We start from the raw sequence: 21,534 nt of genomic DNA on the forward strand, positions 1-21,534 counted from the left end.
CATTAAAATGTGGATTTTCTCCCTTCTTCCAGGTGCTTCTGAAAATTTAATGCACATACAGGTCACGTAGGATCTTGTTAAAGTGACATTCAAATTCAGTGAGTCTGGGACAGGGACCTGGATCTTGCATGTCTCCCGGCTCCCAGTTCTGTTGATGCTCAGGGGACACACTTCGGCAAGTGAACACTTCAGCAAGTGAACACTTTGGCACATCTGTGTCTGCATATGAATGCTCTGGTTCCAGTGGAATAACTCCACTGAGCGATGGAATTCAAAGTTAACGTCACTTATCAGCTTTAGATAAATTTTGTAGTTTGGGAAATAAATGAATGGCACTCAAATTCTCTTTTGTTAAAGGAAGAAAAACTGAGCCTGACAAGTCATTTCTCTGTGGTGCTATTCTCTGTGTCTTTATATTGCCTCAGTGGTGGTCCACATGGACATTGAGCTTCTCTTTTGTTCTCTTAATCTTGTGAAATTGGGCTTTCCAGTCTATTAGAGAGATCAATTAGAGATGATTGGGTTTTAGAGAAATGTACTCCATTTTCAAAATATTTCCTCATCACTGGGCTTCCATCCAAATCCTTGAAGAATATTTAATAATTTTAGAGTCTTAGATCTGAAAGTTCCTTAGCCATGCTACCACACATAAATATTTTAGCTATGTGATAATAAAATAATCAATGCTTTAATTTTGGTTGTTTAGATGTCCTCTCTCTAATGGTACTATAGTTTTCTGGAGGGCAGAGTCTGTGTATGTTTTATGTTTATGTAACTGTTATAGCCAATAGAAGATATCCAATTGACTTGATGATTATAAAATAAAAGCCTGATGTGGTGGCATCTATTTTTAATCCCAGCATTCAAAGGCAGAGAGGCAGGCAAATCTCTGTGAGTTCAAGGCCAGCCTGGCCTACACATTGAGTTTCAGAACAGCCAGGGCTACAAAGAAAGATTCTGTCTCAAAAAATTTGTTAAAAGGTTATAAAATAAAAATCTCTCTAAAAATAATAATGACCATTCTCTGAGAAACTTAGAATTCTTTTCTTAGGACTCAGGGTCATCAGCCATGTCTAGGTCTGCCATTGGTGCCCTGTTGCTCTCTGAGTCTTAATTTTTCCGATTTTAAAGTGGGGAGAAAATTCGTGCCATCAGCAGAGAACAGTAGGAGTAAGCTGTAGGTGTGAGTGTTGATTGTCTCTATCATTTCTTCCATAGAAACAGAGGGACAGATGGTGCATATAAAACATCCTGGGTAGAGCAAGTCTTCCTGACCTACTAGTAAGCACAGTGCTCTGTTTACATCACACTATGGGTTGTCCTGCTGTTTCTCCACACAGGAAGACTTCATTGTCTATCCCCCCTTATAGAAGGTTTGGAATGACATGGCTGAATTTAGAAAATAGAATGCATGCCAGAATAACTAATGTTATTTCCATTTTAGATTTTAAAGCATACTGTATTAACTGCTAGACTTATCTTCCCATTCTTTGGTGACCTTGGGAACCATTTATTCCAGATGGTGTAGCCATGAAATAAAACTGGCCGTGTCACAAATGGCTGGCTGGGAGTTCTGTCTTCAGCATCTTGGCAACTTTTGTCTTCTGTAGTATGAACTTCTGGGCCATCTCTTGCCTTCTCAGTTCCTCTGCTGCTTTTCTTGGCTACCACAGTGTCTGCATGCCATTGCTTTTTGGAATTCTCCAGCTGCCTCCGAGCATTACAATTCTTCAGCTTCCTCCTAGTCTTCATCTGCTCTCCACACAGTAGGCTCAGTGTGTTGTGCTGAAATAAGAAGTTCAAGCAGGCAAAAACCATTTGGGAGCAATCTTTATTAGAGTCTAATGTTACAGTGTGTGTGCGTGTGTTATGTATTACATTGGAGGGAAACCTCTATAATTAACCCTGCAAGTGTACGACACACCTTAATCTTTGGCAGAAGGGGCTGTGGCATGGGTGTTGCATGCGAATGTAGGATTATAATTTAGACAACTTGTAACACAGCTTCTGGTTTTAGCAAGACCAATCATAACTCTCATAAAGGGACCAATCACCAGCCTAGAATAAGACATAGTCACAGAGTTAGGGGTTCAGTGTAGATGTAACCGTCTTATTAAAATAGAAACACAGAGAAAATGCAGAATTGAGAGCCCACGAGGTCAGAGCAATAGCTAAGAGCTAAAACCCCTTTCTTATCCTTCACTGCCGCTGCTGTCCTTCCCCTCAGCAAAGAGGCCTACTTCCTGTGTCTATGTCTTTTTACCGACTTTCTGTTCTGCCTTTTCATTGGTTGTAAACCCAACCACATGACCTCCTTGTCACTGCCCTGTCTATACAGACCTTCAGGTCTTCTATGGTTGGTATTGAAATTAAAGGCCTGTGTCTCCATGTTGGCTGTATCCTTGAATACACAGAGATCTGCCTAGCTCTGCCTTCCAAGTGCTGGGATTAAAGGTGTGCACCACCACCGCCCAGCTTCTGCTGTGGCTTGCTGTTAGCTCTGACCCCCCAGGCAACTTTATTTATTAACATACAAATAAAATCACATTTCAGTACAAATAAAATATCACCATAGTTCAGCTCAGTGGTAGAGTGTTTATCTAGCATGCATGGGTCCTGTGTTCGTCTTTAGCACTGTTAAAACAAAATGAAACCAAACACAAACTCATTTATAGCCCAATCTGTCAGTCACCTTCGTTGAGTCACTGGAAGCCATATTCTTCCTCCCTTTGATTTAATTGAGCACAGCTTTCAATGAGATTTTGAGCTAACCTCCCGGTAGCTGTCAGTGAGGTCATTTGGAGATTACTCAACTTGTCTTGGCTAAACGTAAAGTTTCTCCTTTCGGTATTGATTCAGACAAAGGTGGCTGGTCTCAAGACCTCAGATACAGAAGTTGATGCACACAGACACTGAGGCTGTAGTGTGCTTGCAGCTAGAGTACAGCCTCTTCAAGGGGTCATCAGTATGCAAAGCATCAGGGTTACCTCAGTGATAGCTCACCCTGTCACCCAAGCAGGCTGCGTCCAACTCAAAGTAGCCGAACACAGGGTCTGGCATCTGTCAATCAAATATCCCAAGAGCATAGCTTATTGGAAAGAAAGTAAACATGAAAGAGTCCTTACATTGACGACCTATCATTCACAGTTATACTCTGCAGTATTTAATTGCTTAGCTTCTTTTAGGATGCCTTCAGTGGGAGTTGAGTTACTCTGTGTCCCAGTTTGAATCCCTGAGATTGGAGGATGGCTGCCTAAAAAGGTCCTGTAATCCATACTGGACTGTGATGTACATGAGAAAATAGAAACAAATACCTTGATTGTGTTAAAACACTGAGGTTTCTGAATGACGTATTTCCTGAGAACTTGTCAAAGATTTCCTAGTCTGGGGAGGGGATGGCACATGGCAGAAGTTGTAAAATGAGAGAAGAGAAGGGTCGGGGTGGGGGCTTGAGAAAAAGAGAAGGGTCGGGGTAGGGGCTTGAGAGAAAGAGCCCCTGTAAAGAGTAAGGGTATCTGTGCCAGAGTTGGTACAGCCTTCACATCCAAAATCCCTCCTTACAGTTAAACAAAACTGCTTGTTGTTGGTTTCACTGGCATGTGACAAGTGCTTTATTTCCACAGTAGCCACCAAGACCCCTATTGACTGGGCATGACACTTAGCGGTCTGTATTTAAGAACTTTAACTACTGGTCATACAAGTTGGATTCCTCTCTCTCCTGTTCCCATAGGATTCTTGCTCTTCTGTGAGCCAAACAGCACAAAGGGAGATTCCTGAGTATCCATCCTGAAGGAGACAGTGGGATGGAAGGAAAGGATTTCATTGGTGGTCTGTGTAAAAGTAAATAAAACCCATTGTAAAGCAAAGAGAGTGGGAGGAACATTTGCTATAAGTATCGTTACCTTTTAACTAGCAATATGTACCTAGCACGTCACTACTCACTAAAGACAACACATACCATCTCATTTAATAATTATTACATGCATATAGGGAATATATAGGATATAAATTATTACCCTTTTTCATAAAAGATGAATACAAAGTGTGGAAAAAGCAGGTAAACTGCCCTGACCCCACAGACAGAAATTGAAAGACCAGAAGGAATGCCTATAACTTCTCAGGTCAAGACCAAATACCTTGACTTACCTCACAAGATCCCCAGATGATCTGATTCTGTCTGTGAAGACATCTCATAGCTGAAGCCAGATATTCTGGCCTTTTCATTTGCCCATCAATAATATTTTTCTCATTATAATTATTTTCTCATTATTTCCCCATCCTTCAAATGCTCAGATGTCATTTATTTAGGGAATTCTCCTTTGTCCAGCTCCCAATGTGAAAGTTGATATCAGGTCCCCTTGCTCTGCATACAGTGCCCTGTACTTCTCCCTCCTGGTACCATCAGAAGACGCTTTTATTTGTATTATCCTTGGAGTATTGTCTGTTTCTTCCAGAATGTAATCTCTGCGAGGAAAGTACTGGGGCCTGTTAGCTCATTATCTGTGCCCAGCACATATTAAGTTCACAACAAATGTCAAGAGAATGAATAAAATGGATGATCCTCAGATTTTCAATTGGTTCCCAGAATAAATATTGATGGAAGGTGGGATGAGAGCAGGAGAGTAGGTGAAAAACCTTGTGATTTGAAAAGAACTACAAGAACTATATTGCCCTGCTGGTGTTCTTAATGGTTTCACTGCATTGAAAAGAGAATTTTGTTTTCTTTTTCATTCTTTTCAGAGTTTTCCAGTGATAAGTACCCTTGATATTTCTGAAGATAGTATTATTATATAAGAAACCTTAGATGTTTCAATCTCTTAGGTGGCCCTGAATTTATTACAAAAGATCCTTGAATTTATAAAAATATTGGTCATTGTATGTAAATTAATTAAATGACGTAGTTTTAAATCTGTTCATACACACTCTTCCAATGTGTGCATATGTGTGTTGCTATTAAATAGTAACAATTTATTTAAAAGCATCAATAAATTCATAATTCATAGTAATTTAAATCTAATTATGCATTTGCTTTTATCTGCAGACATGGAACTCTACTACTCATGGTCCTCATGCTTAAATGATAAAAAATTCTAGGTTAAAGAAGACAAAAATCTTCTAACTCTACCACAAGGTGAGTTTTATACAAGTTATTAAACTGGAGATTATTTTGAAGTATCAGTATTCTAGTTTTATATTGTATTTCTACATTCTCATGGAAATTGCTTTCTTTAAATCAAGGCCATCTTCAAAATTGCATTTGATTCTTTATGTTTCTTTGATTGCATGTCCATTCTTTTGTTCCACAAAGACTATTCATGGATCAATTACTAAAGGCAAGAGCTGTTAGAGGTTAACTTTAAGTTAAAAATTAAGATGATCTTCTGAGGTACGAATGCTTGTCTTTGTCCATAATTGTCAATTTCACTATAGTAGCCATGGTTGAGGAAAGGGAGGGAGTATCATTCTAGCTGACCACAGTCCTTACAACCATCGCTTTAATGCGTTCCACACATGTCTCTGAAGTCATTTTCTTAGATCACCTACTTGGATGTTTTGTATCTTCTGCTGAATGACTCTGCAATGGCCCTCACTCAAGTAAAGCCCAAGTATTTTGATATAGAATATCATATACCTCCCGGTGAAACAGCCCACTTTTCTTGTCTTATTTCTAATACATATACTTCTTGTGAAGGTCTGTCATTTAGTTGAGGATGTTGTGACAGACAAGTCAAAGGGCGGAGCTGCCGCTCACTGGTAGACTACTTGCTTTGCACAAGGCCCTTTGTTCAGTCCTTCCAAAATCAAAATAAAGACAAACAAAAAGCTCCAACAATGCTACCAGCACCCTCAGATTGAGCACTGTTTTGTACTATATGCTACCTAATAATAACACATTTAAACCCAAGAAGTTGCCCTAGGTAAGACACGATTATTGTTGTTTGATTTTATAGGTCGGAAGAGTGAGGCTTATGGGAGTTAGGTAATTGGCCCATTGCCATATGATATAAATATACAGCCTGGGGAGTGTACATAGTTCTTGTTTTTGAAATTAGTTTCAACATCATTAATCTTTATTTGTGGAATAAGCAATAATTTTGAAGATACTTGACCTTGCAAACAAATCTAAGCCTATCTAAAAGAAGAAGAAGAAGAAGGAGGAGGAGGAGGAGGAGGAGGAGGAGGAGGAGGAGGAGGAGGAGGAAGAAGAAGAAGAAGAAGAAGAAGAAGAAGAAGAAGAAGAAGAAGAAGGAAGATGCTATCAAGTAGAGATTAACCTATTTTCACACTTTTGTGCTATGATGTGTTTCAAAATAAAGCACAACATTTAAGGTAGAATAACGACCTTGACAGTAGTAGGGTGTGGGGTGAGGAGGACCAGTGAAAACCCAGCGCCACTTCTGGCCCTCTGAGTTGGCCAACCACTTAACCTTGCAGAATCTTGAATTTCTGTGTAGCTCAGGCTGGCTTCCTCCTCATATTCTCCTGCCTCAGCTCCCAAATGGCTACACTAAGTGATCACAACACTAAGCAAATCAAACATTTAAACATAAAGCTCAAAGCTGTGGAGAACGCTAGAGGACCACCCCAGGACATCTGTGTGGAGAGCACTAGAAACAAAAGCAGAAATGAAACATAGGATTCTAGAAAACAAAAGACTCAGGCTGGGGAGATGGCTCAGAAGAGGAGTGCTGTATAACCAAGAGGATGTGTGTCATTCTTGATACTGATGTAAAAGCCAGCATGGCAATCGATGTGTGCCTGTGACCTCTGAGCTGGGTAGAGAGTCCAGGGGAGACAAGAGGATTGCTGGAGCATATCCAGCATGCTGGCCAGGAGGCAGAGGTGGAGGAATCTTTGTGTGTTTGAGTCAAGCCGGTCTATGTTTTAAGTTCCAGGCCAGCCAGATCCAGTCTCAAACACACAAAAACAAACAACCGCAAGGTTGAGTGATGGGGAAGACACCCATTGTCAACCTCTGGCTTCTGCAAGAGTGCACACACCTGAGACGCATGTGTACACACACTGATACACTCTGAACAGATTGTTTATAGCAAAGGAAACAACAGACTTAAGAGAGCCTACAGAAAAGGAGAAAATATTTGCCTGCTATTCATCTGAGAAGGGATTAATTCTAGAATATATAAGGGACTCAAAGAACAGCAAAAAAAAAAAAAAAAAATCCAGTTAAAAGTTGGGTTAATCACCTAAACAGACAGTTCTCAAGAGAGGATACATAAAAGGCCAATAAGAATATGAAAAAAAAAAGCTCATATGTGAATACAAATCAAAACTTCAAGGTATCAGTTCACCCCCATTCAGCCTAGCTACTATGAAAAGGACCAGAATATTGGAAGTAGGATACTGAGGAAGGAAAAGTCTCACACGTTTTTGGTAACAAAGAAAATTAGTTTAATCATTAAGGAAAAAGGCAGGAAATCTCTCCCCAGAACTAGAAATGGAACTGCCATATCATCCAACAATCCCAGTGTCTTCTGTCAGAAGGAATTGGCGTCAGGATCAAGGCAAGACCCACATGCTTGTGCATATGTCAGTGTTCCTGCAATAGCCAAGGTGCAGGATCAACTCGGACATCCATGGATGGAGGAGCAAATGGGGAATCTGCCCAAAGTTCCCAGGATTGGCTTCATATGATTTCTCTCTTTATCCTAATATATATGGCTTTGGCTCAATGTAGTGTGTGAAGATGGAACTGGACTTACACAGTGAAATAAAACCAAAGACAATGTAGGGAAGCAGTAAAAGGAGACAACCATATAAGCCCCACACTACCCTTGTATTTAGTGTGAACCAAGTCAGCCATTCACCGACAGCTCGCCTTTAGATTATGTAGCAGTAATAAATAGTAACAACCGACATGTGAAAGTATTTACAAACTATAGGACGCTTATTCCCAGCACTCAGAAATAAATGAAGAAATAAACAAAAATGAACAAACTGTTCATTTTCATACTTGAAATTGTTTCACACACTAAGTAAAAGATAAAACTTACAAATATTCCTTATGAAGGTCAGTCAAAGTTTAAAATTTTTTTTTTCTAGGACCCAAACTCAATCGGTACCATTGTAACACTAGAGATTTGAAATCATGAAAAGACTTCTAAAGCCAAATGCATTTTAATTTTGAATATATTCTTATTTTTACCCCCTCTCCCTCCCTCTGTTAGAATAACTCATCCTGGTTTGGGTTTGACTTTCACTGTAGAATAAGCCCTTCTCTACCATACCTCATCCAGCAGCTTGCTGAGATAAAGGCTTTATTCAGGAGCACAATTGTTTCCTTTCTGCAATAGAAGTCTTACGATTATTTGGTATTATTACTTTGAGATTTTGGGTTGTGAGGTGGATGTAGTGACAAGGTGAGACTCAGTTTCCCCCCCTTGGGTTGACGTGTTTTACATGTAGAATAAAAATGAAGAATAAAATGTTTCAGAGACCAGTGGGGAGATAAAAATCCTGTTCACCACATGGATTCTTTCTTTTATACTACTGCTGTTTTTTACTAAATGCACATATTATATATTGCCTTCTAAAAATGTTATCTTTATTTTTATTTCGTTTGGGTCTTAATGCTGGCATGGATGCACATGTACCACATGCATGCAGTACATGCAGAGACCAGAAGATGGTGCTGGATCTCCTAGGATGGAGTTGCAGACAGTTGTTAGCTGCATGTGGGTGCTGGGAATCCAACCTTGGTCTTCTGGAGCAGCAACCATTGCTGTTAACAACTGAGTCATTTCTCCAGCCCCATAAACTGCCTTCTAAATACTTACCTTGTAAGCACAGACGAGTGCTGTTAGCCCTTGCTGAAGCAGCTTTTCTCCTGCAGTGGAAGTCCTGGCATGTTACTGAGAGAGGAAGGAGAGTAGGCACTGCTGCTTTCCCACTGATTTTTCACCCAGTTTTAGACAGAAAACACTGAAAAAAGTAAAGGTGGAATACTTTTCATTTGATGAAGCCAATAGTAGTCACTCGGATGCTAAACAATACATTACAAAATAGGAGGAAACTAAACAGTAACAACTCTCACGTGCATACCTGTAGGAACCCTTAGCAAAATTACCTAATCGAGTTGACTAATGATAATGATAACAATAATAATTGTAATAATAATTGATAATAGCCAAGCAGTGTTAAGCCTGTAAATGTAAATTTACTTCATTATTTAGGAATCAATCAATATATGCACTTTACTAACAATGTAAGCCATAATAATAATAAACCCTGCATTGATTGTATAAATTTGAGGAAATAAAAGCATTTTGTAAAATATATATAAAAACTGAGTCAAAAAGAAACTTCTTCCTTCTTCCTTTTTTTTTTTTTTTTTTTTTAAAGACAGGGTCTCTCTATGTAGTCCTGGATGTCCTGGAGCTCACTATGTAGACAGGATGGCCTCAATTTAACTCACAGAGATCCTCCTGCCTCTGCTTTCCTACTGCTGCAATTAGAGGTGTGTGCTACCACATCTGGCCAAGAGGAAACTTCTTTAGTTTCTTAAATGTAGCTAAACATTCTACCAATAATAGCTTATATGTGAAAATTTCACCATAAGTAGGGGAGGGGCTCATGAGGCCCCATTCCTAACCAAGGGACTATGGGCAGTTAATTGTTGTTGGGAAAAGAGGTATTATTTTCCTTAGTGGCATAGTCACTGGTAAATTGTTCATGTTCCAGTAAATAACCTACTGATGCTCATTCAAGCAACCTTAATTAAACTCAGTGGAAAACACACACACACACACACACACACACACACACACACACACACACACATACACACATATGCAACACACACACATGCACATACACACATACATGCATGCATACATACACACCAACACATACATACATACATATGCACACAAATACACACATACATATACACAGATACACACATGCATAATGCACACAGATACATACACACACAAACACACACATAAACACACACAGTAGGAAGGAGGACACTTGTTGAGAAGGTTTTAAACACAAGAAAGAAGGAGATGGAAGAAGGTAATGGGGGAGCAAGAATTATTATATACCTGTGTAAAATAGTTGAAAAAAGAATGATTGTCTCATTAAATAAGAAGAAATAAGCTGTTTTGAATCTATAAAACACCAAGGAGTTAACAAAAACTTTTAGAAACTGTAAGTTAGTTTGTAAAGGTTACAAGATAGAAGACATACAAAATCAATTTTTGTACCATAGCAAAATAAATTAGAAAAACAAAATTTACTATTGCTATGATAAAATACTCATGATCAAAAGCAAGTTGGAGAGGAAAGGGTTTACTTGGCTTACACTTCCACATCACAGTTCATCGCCAAAGAAAGTCAGGACAGGAACTCAAGCAGGGCAGGATCCTGGAGGCAGAAGCTGATGCAGAGGCCATGAAGGGGTGCTGCTTACTGGCTTGCTCATCCTGCTTTCTTATAGAACCCAGGACCACCAGCCCTGGGATGATACCTCCCACAATGGACTGGGCCCTCCCACATCAATCACTAATTAAGAAAACACCCTGCAAGGCTGCCCACAGCCTCATCTTGTGGAGACATTTTCTCAATTGAGGCTCCCTCCTCTCAGATGACTCTAGCTTGTAGTTGTAATAAAATGAGCCAGCACAACATGGACAGTACTTTTATACTGAAGATCACAAAACACTGATGAAAACAATCAAAGGAAGCCTAAATCAATAGAGGCATATATGTTCATGAGTTAGAATATTTCACATTGTAAATATATCAAATACCCCTAAATACACCTGTCTATTTAATCAAAATGCTAGAAAGATGTTTTTTGCATATAACTAATTCTAAAATTTGTGTGGAAAAGAAACAAAAGCCAAACAATCATAGTTAAAACAATTTGAAAATTAAGGAAAAACTTGTATAAAATATAAAACACAAGTTGGATGGGTGGGGAGGTGGAGATGATCTGGGAGGAGTTGGGGGAGGGGAAACATGATCAGAATATATTATATGAAAAAATATTTTTAATTTAAGAAACTTACTGTGAAGTTCCTGTAGTAAGGTGGCATCTAAGACAAACATATGGAACAGAGTAAGGCTTCCAGACATAGATCCATACAAATGGGATCAATTGACTTTGACAAAGGTACAAAAAGGACTTACTGAGAAAAGGATTGATAGGCTTTTCAACAAATGGTGCTGTACACTTGGCATCTCCATGAAATAAAATCAACCTTGATATGAATCTCACCTCTAAAAATGAGCTAGAAGTGGACAGTAGATCTAAATATAAAACATAAAATTACAAAAATCATAAAAGAAAAAAAATGTAAAAGTCCGTATGATCTTGAGATGGCTCATGAATTTGTAGACATGACCAATAGCATAAGCCATAGAGAAAAAAGTAGATAAGATAGACTTTATTAAAAAAGAACCCACAAACTATTATTCTGCAAAGACATTAACACAAAAAATGAAAAGCTACAAATTAAAAGAACATATGGATTCTTCTACTCAACAATACAGAACCCAGAAATAAATTAAAAACTTTCAAAAGATGGGAACAGTCACTTCTTCAGAGAGTCTACTCTAAATGAGCACATGGAACAATGCTCAACATCACGGACTATTAGAGAAACTTGAATTTGGACCACACTGAATTTTCAGTTCTTACCTACTAGATAGGCTAAAATAAAAAACCCAGCACTGAGTGCCGATCTTGACTGCAGCACACCAAAGCCTCCTATGTCATTCCGGGACATCCACAATGGGGCAGCACACCTTGGAATATTATCTGGCAGTTTCTTACAAAATTCAATATACACTTGCCATTGATTCAGAAATCCTGTCTCAATAGCTTCCCTAGAGAAGTAACTTTTAAAAACAATATCTGTTTTTGAAGATGCTATACATGTATGTAATATACTTTATCATACCACCCTCACTACTTCCTTCCAATTCTCCAAGAACTCAACCTGTCTGTCTACTGACTTCATATCATTATTATTATTATTATTATTATTATTATTATTATTATTATTAATCCCTCAAGTCCATTTAGTGCTAACTATATGCACATGGATGTGGAGCCAGGTTGATGTCCTTGGTCCATGCTGCTGACAACCATGTTGATGTCCATGGTCCCTGCTGCCCACAGAGATCATGATGATGTTCACAATTAGTGCTGCCACCAGAAATCATGTGGAAGTTCATGATCTGCGCTGCTGTTGACTGCTATGGGTAGGGAAGCTTCTTTTTCATGGTATTGAGGACTGCAGACTCATAATTGAGAATGAGACATGAGACACATTAAAGGCTTCTGTGACAACATCCCCTCAACCCTCAAAAGAAACAGTTCAGACAGAAAGCCATTGAAGAGAGTCCTTAAAAACTGTGTAAAGATGCTGAAGTGTAGCTCTTCACAGTTGACGGCTTCTGGCAGGCGTGTGGTGGGGAAGGACCCAGTTTTCTTTAAGAGGCTGACCACTGGGAGTTTGGCCATGCTGCAATGAGTATATAGGCAACACAAACTACTAGGTGGAGTTTTTTTTATGGGGAGGGGAACGAGGGTGGGAGGGTAGACATGGGAGAATGAAACACATTGTGTGAAATTCCCAGATAATTAATAAAACTATTATGCTGGGGAGAAAAATAAAAGAGGATAGAACCTGAAAATAAAATAAAAAGAAAAGAAAAAGAAAAGTGATTGGAGGAGTTAATTTCAAGTAAAGACAGATAAGGAGATTAAAAATCCTAAACAGAATAAGAAATAGAATCAAGAATTAACTTTGAGAGATGACTAATGGGAAATCTTGGCCTGCAGAATGGAATGAATAATTGGGAAGCAACAAGCTGGAGAGAAATTAGAGATAATTTTGAGAATGAAAGAATATCATGAATATTCAGTGTAAAAGAAAACCCTGAGTTCTTCTAAAATAAATAGAAGCTGAAGGGAGATTTTAAAAATTACCATGTAGGTATATAAAAGTGTGCATGAGAGTCTGTATACCAATCCAATCCACTGTGTAGCACTTGAGCACAGTTACATTCTGTTAGAGGAAGCTAAGTAAATGGAATTTGGAGTTTTTAATATTTAAAATTGAAGTTTTTAATATTATTTTATTATGTGGCATTCCAAAGACCTTAGAAAAGCTCTTTGGTCATTGTAGGCACTTGGTTAAAATTTTTGAATGTAGCAAAGAAAACTCATTAAAGAAAAATGATTACCTTTCACCTTGCTTTCTCATACATGGTGGCTAATAAGGATGTCAGTGCCCTGTGCGGGTTTTGCCCCAGCTGCCATGGATGGATGGCATGAGCTTGCATTTTCCCAAGCCATTTTCTGTAGATTTAGCACCCACCAGGGAGGGATTTTCTAAAGATTGAAGTTCAGACCCACTCTCTGGCTATTGAATACGCAGACTCAGTTTAACAGCCACATTATGCAGGAGTCTCACCAGGTTCAGGCTGAAGTGTGGCTTCAGCCTGCCACACAGGGTTTGCCACTGGAACCAAGTCATTGGGGCTGTTGGTCTGAGGATTTGCACTGGGAAGCTGTCCTATCTCTGCCGTTTTAATATGGTGAAAAGCAGTTGTGTTCTTTCTGTGTTCTAAACAGATGCCTTCAAGCTAGACATCTATTGCCTGCCTTGATTGGCTTCCTGGACAAACTGCCCTCCAAGTGTTCAATCTCATCTTCAGTCTCTGGCAATAGAAATTCTGGCTTCCCAGAGAATATGTTTTCAGATTCACTTTTACTCTTCATCTAGCCTGTAATGAAAAGGGCAAATGATTCAGTTGATGGTACAGTTATAGATTTTTCTAAGACCCTTCATCTTTCTTCCAGATAATACATATTGAACAAAATCCTAACCATCTCCTTTAAGAAATTGTGTAGAATCATGATTAAAAGCTGGACTGCAGGTTTCTGTGAATTTTCAACTTTCCCGCCATCCCATGTATTTCCCTTTTGTGGACCCCCCCCCGCCAAGTCATTGAGAGAATACTGAGCCAGTGTTATCACCCTTCAAATCCTGCTTTCAAGGGATTATTTGGGTTTTCCCTATACTGGTGCTGTAATGCTTCAGGATTTTCAGTTATATGTGTGGGAAAATTATTAGAAACTAGGTTCTAATAATAAGTAGTTAGAAATAATAATCAATTTCTAATTATAAATAATTAGAAAATAAATAATTAAAATTGAACCTGGACTATTATTTCAAACTCCCTAACATAATTGTGTCGCTGACTAAAGGAAAGACTGCATAACTCATCGCTTGCATAGAATTTGAGGGTTTTCATCTCATGCTTTAACAACCTGAGGCTCTATGTGTCAATTACCAGACACTTTCTAAATAGAAAGCTTTCCTGTAATTAGGGGAGAATTACTTATATCTCAAGATTGGAGAAATAAAACAAATACTAGATAAAGTAGAAAATAATTTGTACAATTTTCTTAATAACTTGCATATAATTATAATTTTATTTCTGTACATGAATGATACTAAATGATAGTTTTGCAATTGAGTATTTTGTAAGTGTAGCCCAATGATGAAATATGCAAGGTCATTTGCATTTTTTGTGAGTTACAACCAGATACATTAAATCCTCATTCTGGTTTCCATGATCGCTAGGGTTTAAATTAGGAAAAGATAGAAGCCGAAAAAGGAAGTCTTTAAAGATTGCTCACTCTTTCAATCTGCAGAAAAAGACCAAGTATTTTCAAATCATAATATTAATGTTACAAATGTCATTAATAAAACTTAACAGCCAGACAACTAGAACATTTTATATTGTAGCAATGAAATAAGAACAAATCATGGGGAAGTTATAGCATTTCCTACTGTTAGTTTACAAATAACAATATTAAAGCACAAAATATTAAACCAACATAATTAAGGCACTTATATTTCAAGAGTCAGTTAGCAATAATATTGAAAGTATCTAAATTACTAAATGGTAGAGGAACATACTCCTGTGTAGTCTAGCTACATGAAAATAGAAATGTCTAAATTGAAGTCAATGCCATGATTTATAAAGGACCAACCAGGTTTCGGCAATCAGTTTGAGTAAGATGCCTGAAGTGCAAAGTTTACTGTCATAGACCCTTCAGGGCTCTCTGACACTGGTTCTTGCTTCTATGGTAAGTGAAGATGCTTGAAGGCTTGTATAAGAGCTGGTGAACAGGAAAGTATTTCATAATAGTTTTCCTACTTCAGGCAGAGAGTTAAAAAAAAAACAAAACAAGATGGGAACTTAAAAAATACATTTCCCCCCTTTCTCATTACAAACACTCTTTGAAGATGTGGACACAGAATGGCAAAGGTTCAATATGTCAAGTCCAGTCATACTGTGGAAAAATGATCGTCTTATGATGGGTTCAGATGTATACCTCAAGATAATCAAAACTTTTATCAGGGGACTTAGACTTTCTATAGGGAAAAATATAATAATTGGAAATAGTTCATTGTGGATACATTAGATTTGCACAGACAAAACATTCATGAAGTGCAATTATAGCTAGCATTGCTATGTTAGTATGAATGTTAATAGCATGTTTGTTTTTGAAATGGGTTATGCATTCTGATAAATGTCTGCTTTAATCTAGTCATCTGTGTATCACTTGTCTAAGTACTCTCATTTAAGATGCCATATCCCTTCTTGTAGCAATAAAGGGGTAAAGCAACATTAATATTAAATAATTAGAAAAACAAAAGGGGAATGATTAAACATATTTACATAATTGAAATAACACTGTGTCGCAGTGGGAAATCGGGACAATGTTGTCTCCTTTCAAAGTAATTCATAATTCAGATTTTTAATTATGGCATATTCATTCATTTAAAGATGATTCTGGATGAGAGGGCCACTAATGAAATACAATCATTAGCATCTAAACAAAGTAATTTACAAAGTCTCCTTTAGGGGAAAAGATTCCTAGAACATCATCAACCACACAAGATATGCAAAAACAAGCAATTAAACCACACACAAGAACTACAACAGCCTTATAGATCAGTGATGTACACATGAAAACATAACTGATTACAATGATTAGACTAGGGTAGTGTGGTTAATTTGTGTTTCATGTAGTGATTCCATGGAAGAATGCACCCGGACAGACCCATTACACACAAGAGGAACTTTGTCTCATTACGACTCACTCAAAACACATTATCCCCAATCCCCCCGCAAAGCAAGCATGAAGTTTGAGTTGTTGGCTGGATATCTATGTGGGATCAAAACCCTGCCTCCTTAATAAGATGTCTTCCCTTCTACAGAACTTCTTTTTGCTTGAGGTTTGCTATTATAAATGAGCAAATGGGGGGATCAGGCAGGTGCTGCACTGGATTTTGCATTCTTTTCAAATCCTACTTCAGGCTTCCAGTGACAACACACTTCCAGTCTTACTGGGTCGGTGATTTGCTGGCTCTTCTTCTTCTGCACACACAATTACAGATCATTAAGTATGCAGCAGGGCTAAACAGATAGGATAATTCTCTGGGTTTTAATGCCTGTGTACAGACAACATCGTGTTAAACTGGACCCAGAGAGAAGCTGGTTTCCAACGCATCTCCTCCAGGCCACATTGATATCTTGTTTAAAATCTATAGTCAGCTGGTTGATTTTCTTTTGTGAAGGTAGGACTTAAGCTTGGGAGTAAAAGGAGAAGAAATCAGAAGGGTAGTGTTGTGGTGGGGAGGGGGGATGGTGTGTGTCGAGGGAGCTGGCACCCCTGGTGGAGGCTGAACAGCTACAGAAGCCAAAATGTGCTCTATTGGGCACTCGAGGGATAAAAATACTGGTTAATTTTCAACAGTGCCTCCTTCATTTGACTTTACAATTTACAACAGTGAACATTAATGCAGGAATGGCTAGGTCGAGGAGGAGTTTAAAATTAGAGCCCTTCTTCTCATTAGCCCCAACAGCCTGACCCAGGGTGACTGAGAAGCAATTTGTCTCCAGATTCTTGTTCTGCTTCTGTTATGGCTCCTTGTAAATGACGCGCGGCAATTTATTGTGGCACCTCTAGGAGTCAAGAACATAATGTGTAAAACACATACAAAAAAAAAAAAAAAACCTTTCTTCACATTCATTAACACCCAGCACATAGAGGCTGTTCACTTTCTCTCTAATGAAGGAGGGGGATCTGAAATCTGAGGCTTTCCAGCGTGTGAAGAAGTCCTCTTCAGACCATTAGGTGGAGGCTGCATTGGATGGAAGAAAGGTCATTGACAAAAATGGAGAATGGCGATATGAGAAGAAATAAAAAAAATGGATGAAAGGAGGGACTTTGCAAGCCCGGAGAATGGAAAGTACCTTTCTGGCATCAATGATCAACCTTTCTTGTCTCTCGGGGGGTTTTCTGTTGTCGGTGAAGAAAAGCATACCTGGTTCTTTATTTAACTGGAAATTGCTCTTGTGTTTGGCCAATTCTCATTTCTTCACCCTTGATCTGACCTTGGAAGAGGCATTAAGTTAGACTCATTTGAAGAACACATTGTCTATGATCTTTAAAACAGGCTTGCTTATTTCTCCACACTCCCGCCCTGAGCCTTTACAAAAAAACTGTAGAGTCTGTGGTTTTAATGTTTTCTGATTGTCTGACAGGCCTCCTTCACCCAGGCTGGCTGCATGCTTTTCTCATACTTCATGATTAATTCTGATTAATGGTTTGGTTTTGTGGGACCTCACGAATGGCACCTTGAGATGAACCTAATAATATCTTAATATATATATATATATATATATATATATATATATATATATATATATATATATATATATATATATATAAAATCCCAAGAGAGGATAAGATTGCCCATTGGGATTCAGTGCTGAGCCTTACTATGTAGAGTACTTGGACATCCTGACCTGTTTCATGACTTAGGAGCAGGTATCCAGTGTGTAATAACAGTGATCATTATCATTTAAAGGCTCATTTCAGAAAAGGCAACATTTTATGGCACCAGATAAAAATGCTGTTAAAATCCAGAAGCTTTTCTTTTCGGGGTTACTGAGTATTTAACAAGGACACTGTGCCAGGCAGATGGCATGAACTCCCAGGCTGCTCTTCACAATGCTGTGCTGGGCATCAGAGATTCTGTACAGCAAGGTACAGTCATCATCTCCCCACTTCCTCTGAGTGATGCCAACTAGAACACCGAGGACAGAGAATAATCTATGTGCTCAGACACAGGGTTAGCCAGGAGCCAAGGCGGGATTCCAGTCTGTGCTGCATTTGATGAAGGCTACAAGCATTCTCCAAATCCTCTCAACTCTCACTTCAGGACTTCTGATTCCAAATGCCTGTAATTCCCTCCTCTTCTTGTTCCCATTAACTTAACATTGATTTTCATGATATAACACGCACACACACTCACACACACACACACACACACACACACACACACAGGGAGTAGGGGAGTCAGGAACATAAGTAGAGGCAAGAAGTGAGCTTCCTGACTAATGCTGTTATAAACTATAGAGCCTGAAGCTTCTATCCATGTCTCTCCGCATTCAAGACTGCAAAGCTGGTATAGTGAGACGGTTACCTGGATCACTTTTCTCTTCTCTTCTCTTCTCTTCTCTTCTCTTCTCTTCTCTTCTCTTCTCTTCTCTTCTCTTCTCTTCTCTTCCTCCCCTCCCCTCCCCTTTCCCTTCCCCTTCCCCTCCCCTTTCCCTTCCCCTCCCCTTTCCCTTCCCCCTTCTCTTTCCCTTCCCCTCTCCCCTTCCCTTTCCCTCTCCCCTCCCCTTTTCCTTCCCCTCTCCCCTCCCCTTCCCTTCCCCTCTCCCCTCCCCCTCTCCCCTCCCCTTCCCCTCTCCCCTTTCCCTTCCCCTCTCCCCTTCCCCTCTCCTTTCCCTTCCCCTCTCCCCTCCCCTCTCCTCTCCTTTCCCCTCCCTCCCTCTCCTTTCTCTCTTTTCCTCTCCCCTCCTTTCTTCTTGCCTCCTTCCACCTCCCATGCTTCCTTCCCTTCACTACCCATCATTTTCTTTTGTGGTGTCATTATCATGTGGACGTTAGGAAAGTACGCCATGCCTGCTTTATATCCCAGGGCCTGATTCCCCACCTTCCACAAAGCTGTGGTTTTGGTGCAGTATGGACCCCAGGCTAAAGATTAAATAAGCTATGCTGAGAGTTTGGAGCAAATGTTAACCAGTCAGCATCTTGCAAATCATGTACCTGCACCTTCTGTATGATGCCGTGGAACAACCCAGGACTGGAGCCCACTCGTTTCTTGTTTTCTTTTGTTTTCTACTTGCGCAAAAGCATGAAGGCCACAAAGGGAAGTTAACTTCGAGCTGAAGCTTCATGTTGCCTCACTCCCCCAGTACCCTAGAAGTATGCTCACAATGATGCACACCTTTAAAACGTGACCTTTTGCTACGGTGCTTGCTTTCCATTTGACAGTCAGGTGGCCTTGGGTATTTCTGGGCTATTACCAGAAAAAAATGACTGTTCCTGTGGCTTACAGCCATTCTGCATATAGTTTTTTGTTTGTTTGTTTGTTTTGTTTTTTGTTTTTAGAGACAGGGTTTCTCTGTGTAGCTTTGCACCTTTCCTGGAGCTCACTCTGTAGACCAGGCTGGCCTCGAACTCACAGAGATCTGCCTTGCTCCGCCTCCCGAGTGCTGGGATTAAAGGCGTGCGCCACCACTGCCCGGCCCATTCTGCATATAGTTAAGTGAGTCCAGCTATTATGGTCCCAATTTTGATACCTGATATTTTATTGATACATATGTTGGTAATATGTATCAACAAGTAAAAGTAAAGAGGCTATGAATAGAGAGAGCACATCAGTTAGAGGGAGGGGTTGGAGAGAGAAAAGGAAAGGGAGGAAATGATGTAATTATATTTTAACTTCAAAAACTAAAAAAATTCTTTGACAGTTTCACACGTACACACACTGCATACTGTCCACTTTCACCCTCATCCTCTCTCTCCCTTCCCCCTGCCACCCTCTCCCTCAATCTCTTCCTCACGTTCATGTCTATTTGTTGTTGTTTTGGTGGCCCACTGAGTTTAATCAAGGCTGTCTGTGTGACTCTGAGTTCGAAGCTACCCGTCAGAGCCTGCTAAGACTCAGCAGTGGTACATGAGGGAAGACAATGATCCCACCTCTCCCAGAATCTATAGCTCACTGATAAAGAATGAGACCCTCATGAGCCACCTTCTATGACTGATTGCTGACAGTGCCAACCTTGTGCCAGCTCAATGCAGGTAACCACAGTTGTCAGTTCATGATCGTATTGTGTTGAACCTAGAGGACATATTTTACATCCCTTCACCCTATCTTCTGACTCTTAACACTCTTCCTGTCCCCTTCTCCAGTATTCCCTGAGGCTCAGAGAAGGTAGTGTAAATATCTTGTTTAAGGTTGAACCCTCAATCTCCATTCATTCTCACATCTCAGGTAGTCATGGGACTACATTCACTGCTGTTCACTGCAAACAGAGGTTTCTCTGACAACTAAAGTTGGTAGTAGATTTTGTCTATGGGCATAAACAGATATTTTAAAGGCAATGGTTTGATGCTATGACAATTTAATTTAACAATGGTAATAAGTTCCTTGCCTTCGATAATCTCCCTAACATTAACCAAGCTTACTCTCTTTGTAGGCATGTTTTCCTTTCTGTGGAGTGGGCCTCAAATATATGGGTTATCCCCACAACAGGTATACCACTGTTCCACAAGAGGGCAGATATTGCTCATCAGGCTGGATTTTGGTTTGTAGGAGAAAGAGTGTAGATGTCACTCTTCTGGTCCTGGGTGATTTGGGAGCCTCAGGTTACCATTCAGACACAGCCAAGTCCAAGAACCACAGCACACACAACCAATCCCGAAAATGGCCCAGAAGCAGCATCAAGAAACCCGGGTCACAAAGATATGAATCTCTTAAGGGGTCAACCCCAAGTTCCTGAGGAACATGTACTTTGCCAAGAAGCACAACAAGAAAGGCCTGAGGATATAGTCCAACAACGAGAAGGCTGTGATTGCGTGTGCAGAGGCCATCAAGACCCTTGTGAAGCCCAAGGTGGGTAAGCCCAAGATGCCAAAGGGTCCCAGGCGCAAACTCAGCCATCTTGATTTCACTGCCCAACCCAAGCCCGGGAAGCGGATTAGAAGCTATGTGGCCAAGGGTCGTAGGCTCTGCCAACCAAAGCCCAAGGTTCAAACCAAGGTAGAGGCCTCAGCTCCCGCTCAGGCTCCCAAAGGTGCCCAGGTCCCTGTGAAGGTCTAATAGAAAATGTTTCTGCCAATGTGAAGACAGATGGACTGGTGTGACACACCTGCACACTATTTGCAGATGACCAGTACCCTGTGCTGTTTACAAGTAAACTGGAGGCAAAATCTGAAAAAACAAAAGCATAGTTATCATTTCTCTCTTTACAGCCCGCAAACCTCCTTCCAGCACTTTGAAGAGAGGAAGTTTCCAACTTGGTAACTTCTTGCTTTTGTCATATCTTGCAACCAATGAAGTGTGTGCTGCTGACCAACTCCTGGGAGAGATGGCACACCCTGCACTGAGAATTTTGTCTCTA

The 21,534-nt window shown here is 39.8% G+C and overlaps 1 pseudogene; it reads left to right on the plus strand.

Moving 5' to 3' along the window:
- Positions 1-20,646: 20,646 nt before the first annotated feature.
- Positions 20,647-21,233, plus strand: LOC118595664 (annotated as a pseudogene).
- Positions 21,234-21,534: the final 301 nt, after the last annotated feature.

The sequence above is a fragment of the Onychomys torridus genome, chromosome 14 (assembly GCF_903995425.1).
Source record: "Onychomys torridus chromosome 14, mOncTor1.1, whole genome shotgun sequence".
Lineage (NCBI taxonomy): Eukaryota > Metazoa > Chordata > Mammalia > Rodentia > Cricetidae > Onychomys > Onychomys torridus.